The 19,078-nt window shown below is 44.5% G+C and overlaps 1 protein-coding gene across 4 annotated transcripts in view; it reads right to left on the reverse strand.

Moving 5' to 3' along the window:
- The window catches only part of raly (RALY heterogeneous nuclear ribonucleoprotein), a 297,200-nt gene that overhangs the window by 219,732 nt on the left and 58,390 nt on the right, over positions 1-19,078 (reverse strand). The window contains exon 1 of one of the 4 annotated variants that reach the window (XM_072556188.1): positions 5,944-6,060. The exons of 1 other annotated variant lie outside the window; for it this stretch is intronic. The gene's annotated coding sequence lies outside the window, so the exon portion shown is untranslated. Of the gene's footprint in view, positions 1-5,943; positions 6,061-19,078 lie in introns of those variants that run through there. 2 more of the 4 variants (XM_072556194.1, XM_072556191.1) reach the window with 2 other exon arrangements.

The raw sequence follows: 19,078 nt of genomic DNA on the forward strand, positions 1-19,078 counted from the left end.
TGAAATGTTAAGAATAGGAGGTAGCCACACAGCTCCTCCAAATCCAATCCGCAGTTCAATTAGACCACAGCTGATCCTTACCTTGTCAGCTCACTCTACTTTCAAAGTGCTCTTGTGAAGTGGTAGTGTCCCTACCTCTAAGACAGGGGTTTAAGTCCCATCTGCTCCACAATTTGTATCATAACATCCCTGGACAAGTTGCTTTAAAAATACCTCCACTTGGTTCCCTAACCATTTTCCCAGCTACCATCAGTTCTGAGGAAGGGTCGCTTAACCCGAAACAATTACTCTGATCTCTTTTGACAGATGAGTATAGGAGTTGGGAGATCATGTTGCAGCCCATACAGGACATTGGTTAGAATCAAAAGGTGTGGTGCTGGAAAAGCACGGCCGGTTAGGCAGCATCCGAGGAGCAGGAGTATCGACGTTTCGGGCATAAGCTCTTCATCAGGAATGTGGTGGGAGCCCAAGGGGGCTGAGAGTTAAATGGGAGGGCGGGTGGGGCTGGGGGGAAGGTAGCTGGGAATGTGATAGGTAGATGAAGATGGGGGGGGGGCGGGTGGGGAGTGATGGTGATAGGCCAGAGTGGAGGGTGGAGCGGATAGGTGGGATGGAAGATGGCCAGGTAGGACAGTTCAAGAGGGCGGTGCCGAGTTGAAGGGTTGGATCTGGGATAAGATGGAGGGAGGGGAGATCAGGAAACTGATGAAATTAACATTGATCCCGTGTGGTTGGAGGGTCTGTAGGCAGAAGATGAAGGGTTCTTCCTCTGGGCGTCAGGTTAGGCCACTTTTAGAATATTGCGTGCAATTCTGGTCTTCCTCTATAGGAAGGATGTTGTGAAACTTGAAAGGCTTCAGAAAAGATTTATAAGGATGTTGCTAAAGTTGGAGGATTTGAGCTACAGGGAGAGGCTGAATAGGCTGGGGCTTTTTTCCCTGGAGCGTCAGAGGCTGAGGGGTGATGTTATAGAGGTTTATAAAATCATGAGGGGCATGGATCGGGTGAATAGACAAGGTCTATTCTGAGGAGTGGTTTAAGGTGGCATAGATTTAGGGTGAGACGGGAAATATTTAAAAGTTGACCTAAAGGTCAACTTTTTCACGCAAAGGGTGGTGTGTGTGTGTGTGTATGGAATGAGCTGCCAGAGGAAGTGGTGGAGGCTGGTACAAATACAACATTTAAAAGCCATCTGGATGGGTATATGAATAAGAAAGTTTTAGAGGGATATGGGCCAAATGCTGGCAAATGGGACTAGATTAATTTAGGATATCTGGTTAGCACGGACGAGTTGGACCGAAGGGTCTGTTTCCGTGCTGTACAGCTCTATGACTCTACATAAACAATTGAGCATTATTAGAAAATTACTGTTTGGGCATCAATTTTAACTTTGCTTCTTGTCTTTCCGATCTACGCTTGTACAGTGTGTAGCTGTAATGTAACTTTATTTTCTTCATTTTTCTATTCTGTGACTCAGGATTGTACCTGGGTATTCTGTACCTCAGAAGGCACTGTAAGTGGCGATTTATAAACTTTTCACTGTACTCATTTGAGTACATGTGACAATAAAGCTAATTCAATTCAATCCAATTCAATTTTGTTCCCTTGAAAATGTTTTAAATAATCCTTTAGGTCATTTCCTTCTTTAATGTGAGTGTTCATTTGCTGATAGCTCAGATGGTAAACATTTTACTTCTCCCTCCTTAACTTCTATCTAAGGCTAAAATATCTCCACCCACTCCAGTGTCACTCAAGAAGCTCGACACCATCCAGATCAAAGCAGCTCAATTGTCTAGCACCAGGCTCATCAGTTTAAACCTTCACTCCCTACCCCATCAGCACAATGCCATCTCTAACAGCACCTTCCATCTCTGCGATTGGTATCATCTAGAAGGACAAGGGCAGCAAATACATGGGAACACCATTGCCTGCAAATTCCCCTCCAAGCCACTCACTATCCTGACTTGGAAATATACCACTGTTCCTTCTCTGTCACTGGGAAAATCCTGGAACTCCACCCCCTAAGGGCATTCTGTAACTACAGCACACGTTCAAGAAGGCAGCTCACCCCCACCTTCACAAGGGGCAACTAGGGACGGGTAAAAAATGTTGGCAACACAGCATTTGGTGAACAGGTAAAAAGGAATACTCTTCAGACCAGTTTTGAAATGCTTTCTCATGACATTGCCTCTTGTGCTGTTTTGTCAGTTTACAAGGTTTAGAGACCTCATTAAAGCCATAGAACTGACGTTGGTGTGTCTCTTGGCTGTCTCAGAATGTTAAAAACGTGATGGCCAGAGAACAGAAAATCAATCTTTCTTTTTGCCAGATGAAAATGCTCCACGATTTAAAATCAGGCAATTTATTTTGTGCGTGTGTGTGTGTGTGTGTGTGGGAGGTGGGGATATTTGTGTGCGCGTTGGTTTATGTGAATTTGCCTTTGCTTCTTTGTACCTCTGTATATATATTCCAGAATGCTCATGTGCGTTTGTGTCTGTGAGTGTGCGACAAAGATAGAAGTACCAGGAGAAAATCATTCCTATACATTTAATTTGAAGGAGTCATTTCAGAGCCTTGAAAACCATTTTTTTTAAAATAAGCCCAGCAGCTCAGCTAGTTCACTCTCTGTACAAAATGTCAGGAACCAGTCACACCTTTAGTTTCTGTGCCGGGAGAAGGACACATTTACTTGCCAGAGGAGCCTTTACAACAAACACTCACTTTTTCATCAGGTCCAGTGTTAAGACAGCTGTCACAATGAGGAGGGACAGAATTGAGTTTAGATTAGGTCTCATTGAGAGGCATAAATCATTAACAGCACTTGGCAAGGTGGAAGGTGCTCTCAAAGCACAGGGCCGCAATCTCAGGACAAGGGCTCCATCATTTAACAGTGGGACCAAGAGGAATTTCTTCTTTCAAAAAAAAAATCAAGCGTCTTTGGAATTCTCCAGCCCACAGGATTGTAGATCGTCAGTCTTTGAGTATATTCAAGACAAGAGATTGATAGATTTTCAGATAGAAAGGGAATCAAGGAAATGTAGGACAGGATGGAAAGTCAAGTTGATGTAGATGTTCATTGCCAATTGGATATATAATTGCATTGTGTTTGGCAGAGCAGGCAGAAAGCCATTTTGAAATGTAGTATGTTATCATGAAAAGTTATTGTCAGTGTTGAAGGGTCAAGGTTCTTGCTTGCTGACTGGAGAAGCCTGTGAGAGAGCCATACCACCTCCTCTCGGATAGGCCAGTGAGCAACTGATCAGGCACAGAGGGGCCTTCTCCTAGAATCGAGACCCTGCCAGTGGGAGCTGCACCCAGAGAGAGATGACAATCTTTTCATCTGTGTCACTCCCCCACACACTCACACACACCCACTCACACACATACTCTCTCACACACACACTCACTCATACATTGTCTCTCTCTCACATACACTCTCACACACTCACACACTCTCTCTCATTCACACACTCTCTCTATCTCACACACACACTCACACCCACACTCTCTTTCCCTCACACACACTGTCACACGCTCACACACACACTCTCTGTCTCATACACATACACTCTCTCACACACACAATCATAAATTGCAGCAGGACCTTGAACAGTTGGGGAAGTGGGCCGAGAAATGGCAAATGGAGTTTAATACAGACAAGTGTGAGGTCTTGCATTTTGGAACGTCCAATCAAGGTAGGAGTTTCATGGTGAATGGTAGGGCCTTAAGGAGTGCAGTGGAAGAGAGAGACCATGGAGTTCAGGTACATGGTTCTCTGAAAGTAGAATCACAGGTAGACAGGGCAGTGAAGAAGGCTTTTGGCACACTGGCCTCCATCGGTCAGGGCATTGAGTACAGAAGTTGGGAAATTATGTCGCAATTGTACAGGACGTTGGTGAGGCCACACTTCGAGTATTGTGTTCAGTGTTGGTCACATTGCTATAGGAAGGATGTTATTAAACTGGAAAGAGTGCAGAAGAAATTTACAGGCATGTTGCCTGGACTCAATGATCTGAGTTATAGAGAGAGGTTGGACAAGCTAGAGCTTTTTTCTTTAGAATGTAGGATAATGAGGAGAGAGTTTATAAGATCATGAGAGGCATGGATAGGGTGAATGCAGTCGGTCTTTTTCCCAGGGTTGGGGAATCAAGGACTAGAGGGCATCAGTTTAAGTTTAGAGGGGAAAGAATAAAAGGGAACCTGAAGGGCAACTTTTTTACACAGAGAGTGGTACGCAGATGGAATGAGTTGCCAGTGGAAGTGGTTGAGGCGGGTACATTAACAACATTTAAAAGGCATTTGGACAATTACATGGATAGGAAAGGATTAGAAGGATGTGGGCCAAGTGCAAGGAAATGGGGTTAGTGTGGATGGTCATTTTGGTCGCATGGACCAGTTTGGGCCAAAGGGCCTGTCTCCGTGCTGTAGGACTCTATGACACACTCCCACTCAGACCCATTCCCCTACTCTACATTTCCCCTGACTAATGCACCTAACATACACATCCATGAATACAATAGGCAACTTAGCATGGTCAATTCACCTAACCTGCACATCTTTGGACTCTGAGAGGAAACCAGAGCACCTGGAAGTCACCCACGCAGACATAGGGAGAACGTGCAAACTCCACACAGACAGTCACCTGAGGCAGGAATCGAATCCGGGTCCCTGGTGCTGTGAGGCAACAGTGCTAACCACTGAGCCACCGTGCCACCCCTAATCTTTTAACCTTAATTGCTTTCTGTGATAAATATTCCACAGGCTCCCCATTCCCTGCGTGAAAAAACATTCTCCTCATTTCAGTCTTGAATGACCTATCTGTTACCATGACTCCTGGCTCTGGATTCCCCTGTCATTGGGAACATCCTTCATGTATCTATCCTGTCTCATCCTGTTAGAGTTTCTATCCCATTCTCCCTTCAGTCACCTAAACGCCAGAGAATATAATACTAACCAATCCAGTCTCTCTTCCGAAACAAAAACCAGAAATTGCTGGAAAACTCAGCGAGAGTCTGGCATCATCGGTGGGGAGGAATCAGAATTGACGTTCCAGGTCCAGTGGCCCTTCTGCACAACTCCCTTCAGTCTTGCCAGCTCAGGAATCAATCTTTGTTGCTCTCCCTCCACAGTTTGAACATCCTTCCTCAGACAGGAGACCGAAACTGCACCCAGGACTCCAGCTGGGGTCGATAGACGTAAGGCTGGAAGCCGGTCAGACAGTGTCTGAGGAGCAGGAAAGGCAACATTTTGGGGAAACTCTCCGTCAAGACACCCCTCCCTCTCCCCAGTCCTGATGAAGAGCTTCGGCCCAAAATGTTGCCTTCCTGCTCCTGGATGCTGTCTGACCTGCTTCCAGCCTCACATCTATTGACTCTGACTTCCAGTATCTGCAGTCCTTACTGCCTCCTGGTGTGGTCTCACCAGGACAATATCAGGCAACAACTGACACTCAGTCACTTCAGAAACCACGAGGGTAAGGCCAATGAAACCTCGGTTTGATGAGGTGGGGTTTAACAAGCATCTTAAGGCAAGGAAAGCGAGCGGGGAAGGTTAAGGGGGAGCACGCCAAGAGTGTGGGGCCCAGACAGATGAAGGTCTGGTCACCAAAAGTGGTCTGAAAGGAGAGAGGGGCTCACAAGGGGGTAAATATAGGAGAAGTGGTGTGCTGTGGGGCCGGCGATGGCTACAGGGGTGGGCAGTGTTAACTCCAGCTCATACACCACAACGTCCTCGCAAATGCATTGAGCGGCTCAGTTCCCCGCTGCATTTCTGACCAGTTTTGTTAAAAAGAGAAAAAAGCTTCCCAGGGAACAGCAAACTTTACATGCAGCAGATGGTCAAATGAATAAGTGCCTTCTAGCTTTGCTGCTTTGTGCCAGCTCTCTGCAGTTAGAGGGCAGAGGGATTTTAAAGCAAAAGGATTCTGAATATTAAAACAGATACCTGATTAGTCGAGACGAGAAAGCCGTTTCTTTAACCGGATTTGCGAGAGCGGAGTGATCCTGAGGGATCCACCTGGCTGGGGAAGGTTAAAAGCAAAACACAAGCAGCTTTGTCTCTGAGTTTGTTGCAGCGATGGGGTGAATCATTGACACGGCAGATGGTGTTGTAAGGTCACAAAGAGGGAGTGTGGGGGCACCGGGAGGTCAGTCCATCTGCTGCACTACCATTTCCAAAATATTTAATGGTCTGTCAGAGGTTTCGATTGGAAGGGAGGAATGGATTAAGGTACAAACCTCCTCTGTACTCAACACCTACCCATGCCCCCATTAAAAAAATCTGCAAAATCCTAGCTCCTCCAAAGCTCCAATATTTATCTATTTCCCTTTTCTTTAATGTGAGCCTCAGTTCCACTTTCCTTTCAATGCCCTGAGGAAGTGATTGCTGTGACATGGTGTAGGATAAAGGGTTAATACTCAGCTATGTAAGCAGTCACCCACCCCAGGAATGGAAGGGGGGTCGCAGGGACAGCAGGATCTGGAGAGAGATGATCCTCTAAACAGCCTTGTGTTCAGCCAAAGAGTGTAAATAGTTAGCGGAATGTTGAATGAAAAGATACAGCCCAGACTGAGCAGGCACTGCAGACCCTTACCAAAGGAAACTGAACCCTATCAGTGTGAGACCAGAGCAGTCTGATACAATTACAGCCAGTTCTGATATAACGTGATATTCCGTTAGTACACGATTTCGTGTTATAAGAAAATCATGCAATAGTCACGTCATTTAAACTAATGGAATCACTTTATAGCCAACACAGGTAAGGAACGTTCACCTTCTACAAATAACGGTCCAAATTCTTCAATCGCATTAACCCCAATTTGTGTTGAAGAAACACACATTATAACAGGGCCGACCGTATCCAGCTCCTTCTAAACAGAGGAGGTTGGCGGAAATTGGTCCCATTGGTTGAAGGGTCAAGAAACAGAGGATATCAATACATGGAGATCGGTGAAAGATCCAGAAGATGAGAGGAAGTAAATGTTTTTGTGTGCAGTGAGTGTTCAGGCTCTGGAGTTCGCAAGGCAGGAACAATTCCTGCAAGGGCAGTGGATAATATCCAGAAGGGAAAAGATTTCAGGTCTGCTGGGAAAAGGTCAGGAAGTGGAACTAGATAAATTGATCTTACACAGAGAGCCAGCATGGTCAGGAGGGAACAAATGGCCTCCTTCTGTGCTGTGCCATCCAATGGTACCCCCACCCCGTCACCAGCCCTCTCCCAGCTGTACTGTGCTCTTCATTGTTCAAGCACAAAAGGTGAGGCAGAGCAGGACTGGAATGATCTTGGTTTTAATGTTGATCCTTTGTCATTGTCTTTGAGGCTGGGTTTCCATGTAGCTCCTTGGAGAAAGTGGGAGGACTGTGTGTATGATTCAGAGCGGAAACCCCACTAATGGAGATTAATAGAAAGCAGTTCAAGCAACATCAAGCAAACACAAGCTGCCTAGCCTTATCGAAACAGACTAGAGATTTACTGAGCGACTGAGGGACAGGAAAGAGACTCATCTATCATTCAACCTCCTTCATGTTCCCGATGACAACACACATAGAATCTGCATGTAGCCATGCAGTCATATTTTAAAGATTTCTGTTTCTCTTTGCACATGTCTTATTGATTTAAACTGAGCGTCTTTAAACGTTTTTTAAAAAATTTACTTGTCACAGTACAATTGGGGACCACAGCATATAGGGTCATAGAGTCATAGAGATGTACAGCACGGAAACAGACCCTTCGGTCCAACTTGTCCATGCTGACCAGATATCCTCAATTAATCTAGTCCCATTTGCCAGCATTAGGCTCATATCCCTCATGTCAATAAACTATTTTGTGATTGCTTGAGACCTCGAAGATCATTTGGATCTTCACATGCAGGCAGCTTTACATCACCAAATCCCGTTCCCCATCTGTGGAGGATTTCCAGCAGCTACTCGTTATGTCTCTGTGTCTCAGCATCAGCACGGTTTTCCCACGGGATGATTAAATATCTTAAAGGTTTCTATGTAAATGCAAGTTGTTGTTACGAGTCCATATGGTACTTTAAAGAACCTACTCGTTTGAAAGAGTAACAATGGGAACAACAAAAGGCCATTCAGCCCCTCCAGCCTGTTCTAGAAGTCAATCTGAAAATGGTTGTTCTGTCTCTCAGATCCACTTACTGTAACTCCATTTTCTCAGGTACTCTTACCACGGAAAAGTTTCACATCTTTGCGGGAAGGTGTTTGGTTCGTTTCCGAATCCTGGGGAGACTGAGTTGCAATAACAGATTCCTTCTTTTGTGGCAATGCAGTGGGGAGGCCAATGGGTGGAATTGTTGTCTTTCATGGGAAACCCTTGATTCCTCATAGAAAGATGAAGATGTCTTCCTTCTGAGAATGTTTGACAGTTCATAATTGCTCACTTAAGCCAATGGTCCACTGGCTTCCAAAGGCCAAGCGTCTTCTTATAAGGATATAAAGGTCATTGCCACAATACTGATGTCTTCAGCTGATCCATCTCTGAATTAACAAAGAAATGTTCTTTTGATTTGGGTCCATAGTTGTAACTTGGGAAGCCCGGACCTCATACTGCTTGTGCCCTCAATCTGTGAGAGCAGAGAAACTTCTGGCTGCAGCCCATCATCGGCTGTCAATCAGTTTTCCCCATGACCCTGTCCAAAGCACCAGCACCATCAAGGCCAGCACGTGACCCCATGACAATAGTCATTAGTGCTCCCTACAGTTAGGTCTTTTGAAAATCTGCCTGTTATTTCATCTTCCGGGGAAACTGGTGGGGGATTTGTAAACTGAGAAATCTCATGCTATGAAAGAAACAGGCTTTTCTTCATCACCTATCGCCTGATTGGCACTGAATTGGAAGGAAGGACATGAATTTCTGCACAGACGCTGCACGTTAACTTTTCATCCATACTGAGACTTTAGCAAAGGACAGAGAAGGAAGAAACAAGAGGAGGAAAGGAAAGGGATACAGGCTAAAGGGAGCAGGGGAAAATCCACACAACTCCTCAAACCTGACAGTCATTCAACAAGAATCATGGCTGATCTTTTACCCAGAATCGCAGAATCCTTACAATGCAGATAGAGTCCATTCAGCCCACCTGGTCTGCACCAACCCTCCAAAGAGCAGGCCATCCTATCCCCTAACCCCACATTTACAATAGTTAAGCCTCCTAGGCTGCACGCTATGGGGCGATTTAGCATGGCCAATCTACCTAACCTGCACATCTTTGGACTCAACACCAATTTTCCGCACCATCTGTCGTTAATATCTTGAAACCAGTTGGTTTCAGCCTTGAACAAGCTCAATGATTGACCCTTTCGTGGCGAATAATTCTATAGGTTCACCACCCAGTCAGTGAAAAAGTTCCTCCTTGGCTCAGTCCAAAATGGCCGAACTCTGAGATCTGTGGCTCCAGACTCCACCCCATTCCAACTGGGGTAATGCTCGACCCTGATGAGAAGTGTGGGATTCAATGAGAGAATGGAATGATGAGATAAGAGAGCATGAGGGAAGACTGAGAGGGCGAAATAAGGAAGGGAGGGGAGGGGAATAGAATGGAAGAAAGGAAGAGAGGTGGCAGAGGGAAGATGAGACAGAGACAGGGAAGAATGAGTAGAGTGGAGGCTGGGCAGGAAAGGAGTGAGAATTGGAAGGAGATTTGATTTGATTTATTATTGTCACATGTACCCAGGTATAGTGAAAGGTTTTGCTTTGTATGCAGTACAGGCAGATCATAACATACAAAGACCAAAAGGTGATTGAACAGAGCGAGGAATACAAGTTACGGTTGAAAAGAAGGTGCACAAAAAGCAAGATCAACATTAGATTTGAAACTTGAGAGGTCATTCAGAAGTCTAATAACAGCAGGGAAGAAGCTGTTCTTGAACCTGTTAGTATGTACTTTTAAGCTCATGTCTCTTTTACTCTTGTCTCTTACCTGATGGAAGAGGTCAGAAGAGACTGTTACCTGGGTGTAGGGGTCTTTAATGAAGGCAGTGAGAAGTGTAGATGGAGTCAATGGATGGAAGGTTGGCTCTCGTGATGGATTGGGCTGTTATCACAACTCTCTGTAGTTTCTCATGGTCCTCAGCAGAGAAATTGCCGTACCAAGCTGAGATGCATTCAGATAGGATGCTTTCTATAGTGCATCTGTAAAAGTGAGAGTTCTTTTGGACATGCTGAATTTCCTTAGCCTCCTGAGGAAGAAGAGACATCGTGCTTTCTTTACCATCGCATCAACATGGATGATCCAGGATTGATTGCTGGTGATTGTCACACCTACAGGCATGACACGATTGACCATCACCACCCCAGCTCCATTGATGTAGATAGGGGCGTGCCCTCCTCTTTGCTTCCTGAAGTCGATAATCAGCTCTTTAGTGTTACTGTTGTTGAGGGAGAGATTGTTATCCTTACACCATGACACCAAGCACTATATTTTTTTCCTGTATTTTGTCTTGTGATTGTTTGATATCCAGCCTACGATGGTGTTTGGATGGAATTTGGCCACACAGTCATGAGCGTACAGGGAGTACAGTAAGGGGCTGAGTACACATCTTTGCAGCTTGCCCGGTGACTCTGACCTCCGTAATTAGGAAGTGCGTCGAGAGGTTAGTCATGGATCACAACAACTGGTATCCTTGTTATCCAGATGTTCCAGGGATGAGTGTAGGAGAAGGGAGAAAGTACCAGCTGTGACCCATTGCGCTGGAATTGGGAAGGATCAAGGCAATTTGGTTGGTGTTGAGGTTTGTCGTGGAGGAGGTGCTGTTGCCTATCTTCAGGTCTGTGAGTCAGGAAGTCAAGGATCCAGTTGCAGAGGGCGGAGCAGAGTTTGGAAATTCATTTGTTTGGGATTATAGTGTTGAAGGCACAGCTGGAGTCAATAAGTGGAAGCCTGACGTAGGTAGCCTTATTATCCAGATGTTTCAGGGCTGGGAACATTGCACCTGCTGTGGAGATGTTGCGCTGGTAGACAAATTGCAAGGAATCGAGGCAGGCTGGGAGGCTAGAGTTGATATGAGCCATGATGGACCTCTCGAAACGCTTCACAATTATGGAGGTCAAAGCCATCAGGTGGTAGTCAGTGAGGCACGTTGTATTTGTTTCCTTTGGGGTGAAGCAGGTGGGTAACCTCAGATTGTAGCAAGGCAAGGTTAAAGATGTCAGCCAATACTCCTACCAGCTGGTCCTCACTGGCTCTGAGCGCATGGCCAGACACTCCATCTGGGTCAGTCACTCCCAACGTGGCCAACCTGAGGGTCTGCAGCAGTGACTGAGGGAACAGGGACATCCACGGTTGGTACTGCAGGTAGCCACCATCCTCCTCACCTTCTGCTCGAACCGAGCATGAAAGGCAGGGGACATTTTGTCGAGCGTTTGTTAAAATAAAAACGATTCAGCTTTAATCAGCTAATTGTTTTCAGACACGAAGCATGTTTATATTTATCAAATGTTTTTCAGGTTCGGTACTTTCTGAATTTTGCTCCATTTGTAAACCTAATCCAGTCTCAGGCTTCGGAGAGACTGCCTGAGGTGCTGTCCTACCCTGAATGTTATTCAGTCTCCTCACAGTCATCCTTCCTTTTTTCTCATTTTGTCAGCAAGGTTTTACAGACCTGTGACACGGTCTGAATACGAATACTTGACATTTTGCAGAGCGTTTGTTAAAATTAAAGGATTTGAGATCCACAGCAGGGTCAGCGAAAATAGAACAGACTTCATCTCTTTGGAAACAAGGCAGGAGGTGACACAATGGGAGTTTCTCCAACTCATAAACAAAATCTCTTCCTGTGTTCTTCCTGTCTTTTTGATTGTGGACTGAAACGGGAACAGGTACTGTTTTAAAACCATGGATTGTGGAAGGGATTGCTGCATTTTTTTAAGAAAGCCAAATATGTAACTCATTCTCAGTGATGTTTACACTGCTGCTTTGTTGGTGAAGGAGCAGCGCTCCCACTGCTTGAGGTTCCAAGTAAACCTATTGGACTATAACCTGGAGTCATGTGACGTCTAACCTATGTGTGTGTAGGGGATGGAAGTTTTAATGAGTAGATTTATATGATGACAGTTCCCAACTCTTTATTTATAGCTGGAGACTATTTACCTGAACGAAATCCTTGTTATGTTTAGAAACCTGCTCTGTCAACCTGAGTCTGAAAATCAGATAAAGTAGGGGAATTTTGAACACTTTGACAAAATCTTTAATGTTTGTGACAACTCTGGGAATGAAGAGGCTTGACTTCCCGTGCATTACCACAGTGAGGGGTGACAAATTGAACAAAAGTATAATTTGGAGAAAGTGAGGACTGCAGATGCTGGAGACCAGAGTTGAAAAATGTGATGCTGGAAAAACACAGCAGGCCAGGTAGCATCCGAGGAGCAGGAAAATCGACGTTTCGGGCATGAGCCCTTCTTCAGGAATGAGGCTGATGTGCCAGGCGGGCTGAGATAAAAGGTAGGGGGGAGGGGATTTGGGGGAGGGATGCTGGGAATAGGATAGGTGGAAGGAGGTTAAGGTGAGGGTAATAGGCCAGAGAGGGGGTGGGGGGCGGAGAGATCGGGAAGAAGATTGCAGGTCAAGAGGGCGGTGCTGAATCCAGGGGTTGGGACTGAGATAAGGTGGGGGGAGGGGAAAATGAGAAAGCTGAAGAAATCTACATTCATCCTGTGTGGTTGGAGGGTTCCTAGGTGGAAGATGAGACGCTCTTCCTCCAGGCGTCATATGGCCAGGGTCTGGCGATGGAGGAGGCCAAGGACCTGCATGTCATTGGCGGAGTGGAAGGGGGAGGGGGAGCTAAAGTGTTCAGCCACAGGGTGGTTGGGTTGGTTGGTGCGGGTGTCCCAGAGGTGTTCTCTGAAATGCTACGCAAGTAGGTGGCCTGTCTCCCCAATGTAGAGGAGGCCACATCGGGTGCAACGGATACACTAAATGATGTGTGTGGAGGTGCAGGTGAATTTGTGATGGATATGAAGGATCCATTGGGGCCTTGGAAGGAGGTGAGGGGGGAGGTGTGGGCGCAAGTTTTGCATTTCTTGCGGTTTCAGGGGAAAGTGCCGGGATTGGAGGTTGGGTTGTTGGGGGTGTGGACCTGACGAGGGAGTTGCGGATGGAGTGGTCTCTCCGGAACGCTGATAGGGGTGGCGACTCCCTTTTGTATCTTCAGCCCGATGGAGGAGGTTGGGAGAGATTAAAACTGGGGTGGGAGGGCTCTTTGATGATGTCAGCTGCCTTCCCGAGAGGTGTAGATAGAGTCAATTGATGGAAGGTTGGCTTACATGATGGACTGAGACAAAAAAAACTGCAGATGCTGGAATCCAAAGTAGATAAACAGGAGGCTGGAAGAACACAGCAAGCCAGGCAGCATCGGGAGGTGGAGAAGTTGTCATTTCAGGTATAACCCTTCTTCAGGGAGTGTGGTGGATTGGATTGTGTTCACAACTCTCTAGTGAAAAACAATGTGTCTTTTATAGATACTCTATGATGGTGTGTCTTCCACCACCAATCACCAGACAGGCCCAAGGCCCAAGGCAAAGCAGAGGCAAAGACAGCTTGGTGGCAGTGAAGCACCTTAGACGACCCTTACCCAATAACACATTCCGAGGGTGAGGGGAAAATAGCACAGGGTAGAGCAAGTGGTACTTGGGTTAACACTGCATTTAACAAAGTGACAACTGATGCCAGCATCAACCTTATACTGTGGCATATTCAAATATTTGAGAATATTTCTAAGAGATGGCAGCACGAGTAGTGACCAGAGGATCCAAGTTTAAGAAATTCAGCAGAAAATCTCCTCGCTCTGTTTGGAAAGACATGAGCAGAGTCAATAGAAACTTTCCATAAAATGAGTTAGAGAAATATTCAAATGAGGAAAATGGGAAAGCCCAGGGAGTTGGCACTAACAGGATAGCTCTTCCAAAGAACTGGCACTGACATGGGGCTGAATGGTACCAAAACAAAAACATCCCATTTATTCTAAAGTAACAGCCTCCGATGATGACATCAAGGTGGGACAATGCCTCTGTTCAGGTTGTTTGTGAAGGAATTGGCAGACTGTGCTTATCGGGTACCCATTGTTCCTGAATACATTGTATAGGTGTTCAATACAGCATATTCAAGAACAGTGGATACCCGATAAGCACAGTCCGCTGATTCCTACACAACAGACTGAAACAAGAAACACAACACACCCAGAGTCTCTAGCCACCCTGCCATACATTAAAGATATCTTGGAGATGAAGACCAGACTACTCTGGCCCCTAGGCATCACGGTACCCCACAAACCTACCACCACACTGAAACAGCTCCTGATGAATTTAGAGGACCCCGTACCAACAACCAGCAGAACAGACATTATATTCAAAATACCCTGCAAGGACTTGACAAACATTACATTGGACAGATGGACAGGAAACTAGCCACCAGGATACATGAGCACCAACTAGCCACCAAAAAACATGACCCTCTCTCACTAGTAACCTTACACACAGATAATGAAGGAGACTAGTTTGACTGGGACAATACACTCACCCTGGGACAGGCTAAACAGAGACACGCACGGGAATTCCTAGAAGGCTGGCATTTAAACCACAACTGCGTCAACAAACATATCAATTTGGACCCCATTTACCAACCTCTGAGAAAAAGAACCCGAAGTGATACCACCAACTACAACAAGTACGACACATAAATAGCAAGTGGGACAGAACACTAGCACTTCATCGGAGGCTCACTAACAATGTTAACTAGCATGGTAACGAAACATCTGAGAACAAATCTACCAGCTCAGTGAGCAAACTTACAACCTGATCCATAACCTGAGCTACAAATCTTCACAAAATTCGCAGAATGCCTCTGTGTTACAATCATCCCACTACATAATGGGTCACATGCAACATTTACTTATTTTACTCAGTTACTGAGAAGGCCAATCATATGTTTTCTTTTTATTAGGTACAAAATAAGAGTCATCAACCAAGTCACACAAAAGTATTGATTTTCTATAAGACAACATCTGTTCAACAAAGGTGTCAAACTTTTTGACATATACAATTCATAAACTGAAAATATAAATAATTACCCATCTAAAAACCCAACACACACATTCACAGGCACAGATATACACACTCATTCACTTTCACACACACACATTCACAGGCACAGATATACACACTCAGTCACTCTCACATGCACAGATATACACACTCACTTTCATACACACACACACACACAATGAAGGAAAACAAGAAAACAAGATAAATCTACAAATTTATTTTGGAAACAAAAACACTTTTGGCCAATAAGTTTTAGTTCTTGAAGGTAAAAAGAATAAGGTATGGAATGTTCAGATAGCCTCCTGGTACATGAGGCCCTAAGAATAAATCTATCTCCTTCTCAGAAACATTCAATGTTTTTGCCTCAATCACTTTCTGTGGCAGAGATTTCCAAAGGCTCCCCGCTCTCTGGGTGAAGAAGGTTCACCTTATCTCAGTCCTGTATCGTTAGACTGGGACCCCGGGTTCTGGAGTGTAAACATGTAATTAACTAAAACCATGTGTTTTCAAAAAAGATTCATTGTCTTAAAAAATGTCGCAATGGCCAAATTGATCTTTTTGTGGTTCTTAGAAAAAAAATCCAGGTTTCCACACAGCTTGAAATAATTTTTCTCCACATATTGAAATATATTGAAGAAATATATTGAAAACCAAGCCTTTATAATAATCTTTGATGGGGAGGAGCCAGGAGGGTAACCCAGGATTTTAACTGCATTGATGTAACTACAACAATATGCATTTGTCAAATGTCAAACAAGCAAACTTCTGTTAACTACTTTGGAGTAAAGAACAGACCCATTTATATCTGCACTGTCATTGGCTGCAATTCATTGTTTAAGAGTGGGGACAGGTTCCCCCCGAGCTAATCAATAAAGAAGAACAATGTGCCCAAAATGCAGGGACAGTTGAATGCACCTTCAGCAAATCACTGACATAAAGGATCAAGGGTTTTATTTTGTGACGATGCTGCTCCTTTTACAATGTTATGGATTCCTTCACTTTTTTTCAGGAGGTCGTAAAGACACAGGCTCCGAAATATCTGGGTTGACCTAGTTGGGTAAGCTTTCAAGTTTTTAAAAAAGCACACTTGTACAATGAAAGGGCAGTGGCCAGTTCTCCCAGCTCAGCTTTTCTCTGGTTTGATTTGGGTTTTAGCAGTCTAGCTGTTCAGAGAAAGCAGTTAGTCAGTGTTGAGACTCCTGGTCAGAGAAACAGCTACTTGGAAGAAGGTGTTCCACGCTGAATCTCACCGCCAAGTCTCTCTCTGATGTCTCTCCTGTAAGGCCCCGTGTCTGATTTTACCTTTTTTGCCAAGAGGTGTTAATGGGGATTGTTGAAAGAATTTGGAACAGCATCATTAAGTTGGGATAATCTGTTGGGTTTTCGGATAGATTAAGTTATTCTATAATCTGTTCTCTTTTTTTGTGTTTCATTTGGTAATCTTAGAAATAAATTCTGATTTGTTTAAAATGGAGTGATTGGGCCAGCTGCATCACTCCTGGAATATCCGCAATACACCTGCTGAAGCCAAAGATGCGCAAGTTCGGTGAATTGGCCACGCTAAATTCCCCATAGTATTAGGGGCATTAGTAAGAGGGAAATGGGTCTGGGTGGGTTACTCTTCGGAGGGTCAGTGTGGACTGGTTGGGCTGAAGGGCCTGTTTCCACACTCTAGGGAATCTAATCTAATCTAATCTAAAACAACTAGAAAAGTTAGGGTCTGGGCTACTTTCTTGAAATATTTTGAGGGGGATCTGGCCTGGTCCATAACAATTTTATTCTTTGATGGGATGTGGATGCCTCTGACAAGGGGAACATTTGTTGCCCATCCCTAATTGCCCCTGATCCACATTTTCCTTTTTAGAGGGTAGTTAAGCGTCAACCACGTTTACATTTCTTTCCCCAAAGGGCATTCATGAAGCTGATGGATTTGTTTTATGACAACTAATCGAGGTTACATGGTCATCAATTTTAGTTCCAATCTTCATTAAATTCAAATCTCAACTACTTGTTATGTTGTGATTTGGATCCATATTGAATATTAGTCTTGGGTCCTTGATTATTCATCAAATGATATTACTGCAATGCCACCAACTCCCCAGGATTGTTCCCCTTGTGCGCTTTTTGGTTCTGTAGCCATTCTGTGATGACAGACCTAACCCATGTGGAAACGGTCTACCATCCGATTGGACACGTCTCTGGAGATGTCATCAAATGGCCTCTAATGCCCCTTCTGCACACTCTTCCCATTGGTTACCCCATCTGTCAACAGTTATAGCAAGCAAGATCCTGAACCCATCAGAAAGCAAACCGATTTTTCATTACATCAGCTAGATGGTTTTATAACACACTTGTTCTGTGCATCTCAGATGGTTTTATTGTTATTAAACCAAAGTGCTCAAAACTTTATTTTCAAAACACAATTTCTTTATTGCCCCTTCAATGTTTCTCTTGCTGTCACTTGTAGCAATGTCTGAAAATTAATTTTAATTCCTGGAACTGACAAGTCAATCCTCGAAAGTTGGCAACACTAGGCCCAAAGCCTGTGACATGGCACTATCACATTGCTGCATGTGGATCTTTTATTCTAATATCCAATCATGGGACATGGAGTCACTGGCTGAGCCAGTATTTATTGCCCATCCCTAGTTGCCCTTGAGAAGGTTGTGCTAAGATGCTTTGTTGAACCACTGCAGTCCATATGATGTAGATTGAGCCAAAATGCCACTAGGGAGGCAATTCCAGGATTTTGACCCAGCAACTCTGAAGGAACAGTGATGTATTTCCAAGTCAGGATGGTGAGTGATCTTCTGCCTTTGTCCTTCTAGATGGAAGTGCATGGTGTATGGAGGTTGGCTGCTGTGTTTCCTACAATAGAGCAGTGATCATATTTTACTGGGGGGTGGGGGGGGGGGGGTGAAATAACAAGGAATGTGAGAAGAGGAGGCCATATGGCCCCTCAAGCCTACTCCCCCATTCCATAGGGTCATGGCTGATCAGATATTCCTTACACCAATTTTCCTGTCCTTTCCCTGTAACCCTCAATTCCCCAAATGATCAAAAAGCTATCTTAGCCTTAAACATACACAAACTCTGCCCCCACAGCTCTCTGGCAAGGAGTTCTAAAGGCTCTCAATTCTCTGAGAGAAGAAATTCCTCCTCCTCATCTCAGTCTTAAATTGGTGCCCCTTTTATTCTGAGACTATGTCCTCTGGTCTTAGACTGTCCCAAGAGGGGAAACATCCTCTCAGCATTGCTGGGTTCAGAATTTATCCCAGTCTTCAGGGCTATCTCTGACTTTGGCCTCCTTAGATGTTTTTTATTTCAACTCAATAATTTCCTTAACTTAGTCATGAATTACTTTTTAAATGTCTACCACTGCTTACTTACTGTTATTCCTGCAAATCTATCCACCCAGTTCACTTTAGCCAACTCAATCCTATGTTCATTGTAATTTCCTTTATTTAAGGTAAGCACAGTTGTTTCTGACCCAAGTTTCTCACATTTTCTCACGTTTTGACACACTTGGAGGTCATGAAAGATGCTATATAAATGCAACCTTTAAATTCATCACCTATTGACTAAACAGAGAAGCAATTTCTATCAACGAGTACACGACGTAATTAGACATGAAGTGAGGAAACCGTCCTCATGTCCCCCTAGTGGAAAAGTTTGGAAACTACAGGTTCAAAATCACCAGCTCCTCCAAACAAACTCACCAGAAGTTAGGTCTCAAATGACACGTATTCTGTATCACAAAGTGCTGCATTTTGAACAAAATCACTCCAAAAATATAACAAAATAAATTTCATCTAAATTTTCTTGGATGTCATCATCAAAGATTCCAAAACAAGATAAGGAACAAAAATGACAATGACTGGAGGGTAATTCCAATGAAATACATCCCAGTTTGTGGAATTATATGAGCTAAAGATCCTGAGATTTAGCTACAGTTAATCAGGGAGAGGTCCGTTGGTAATGTGTAATGGTGCATAATATTACACTGTTGCTAGTGGCTGGTGTAGGGTC

The sequence above is a fragment of the Chiloscyllium punctatum genome, chromosome 37 (assembly GCF_047496795.1).
Source record: "Chiloscyllium punctatum isolate Juve2018m chromosome 37, sChiPun1.3, whole genome shotgun sequence".
In the NCBI taxonomy this organism is placed as follows: Eukaryota; Metazoa; Chordata; class Chondrichthyes; order Orectolobiformes; family Hemiscylliidae; genus Chiloscyllium; species Chiloscyllium punctatum.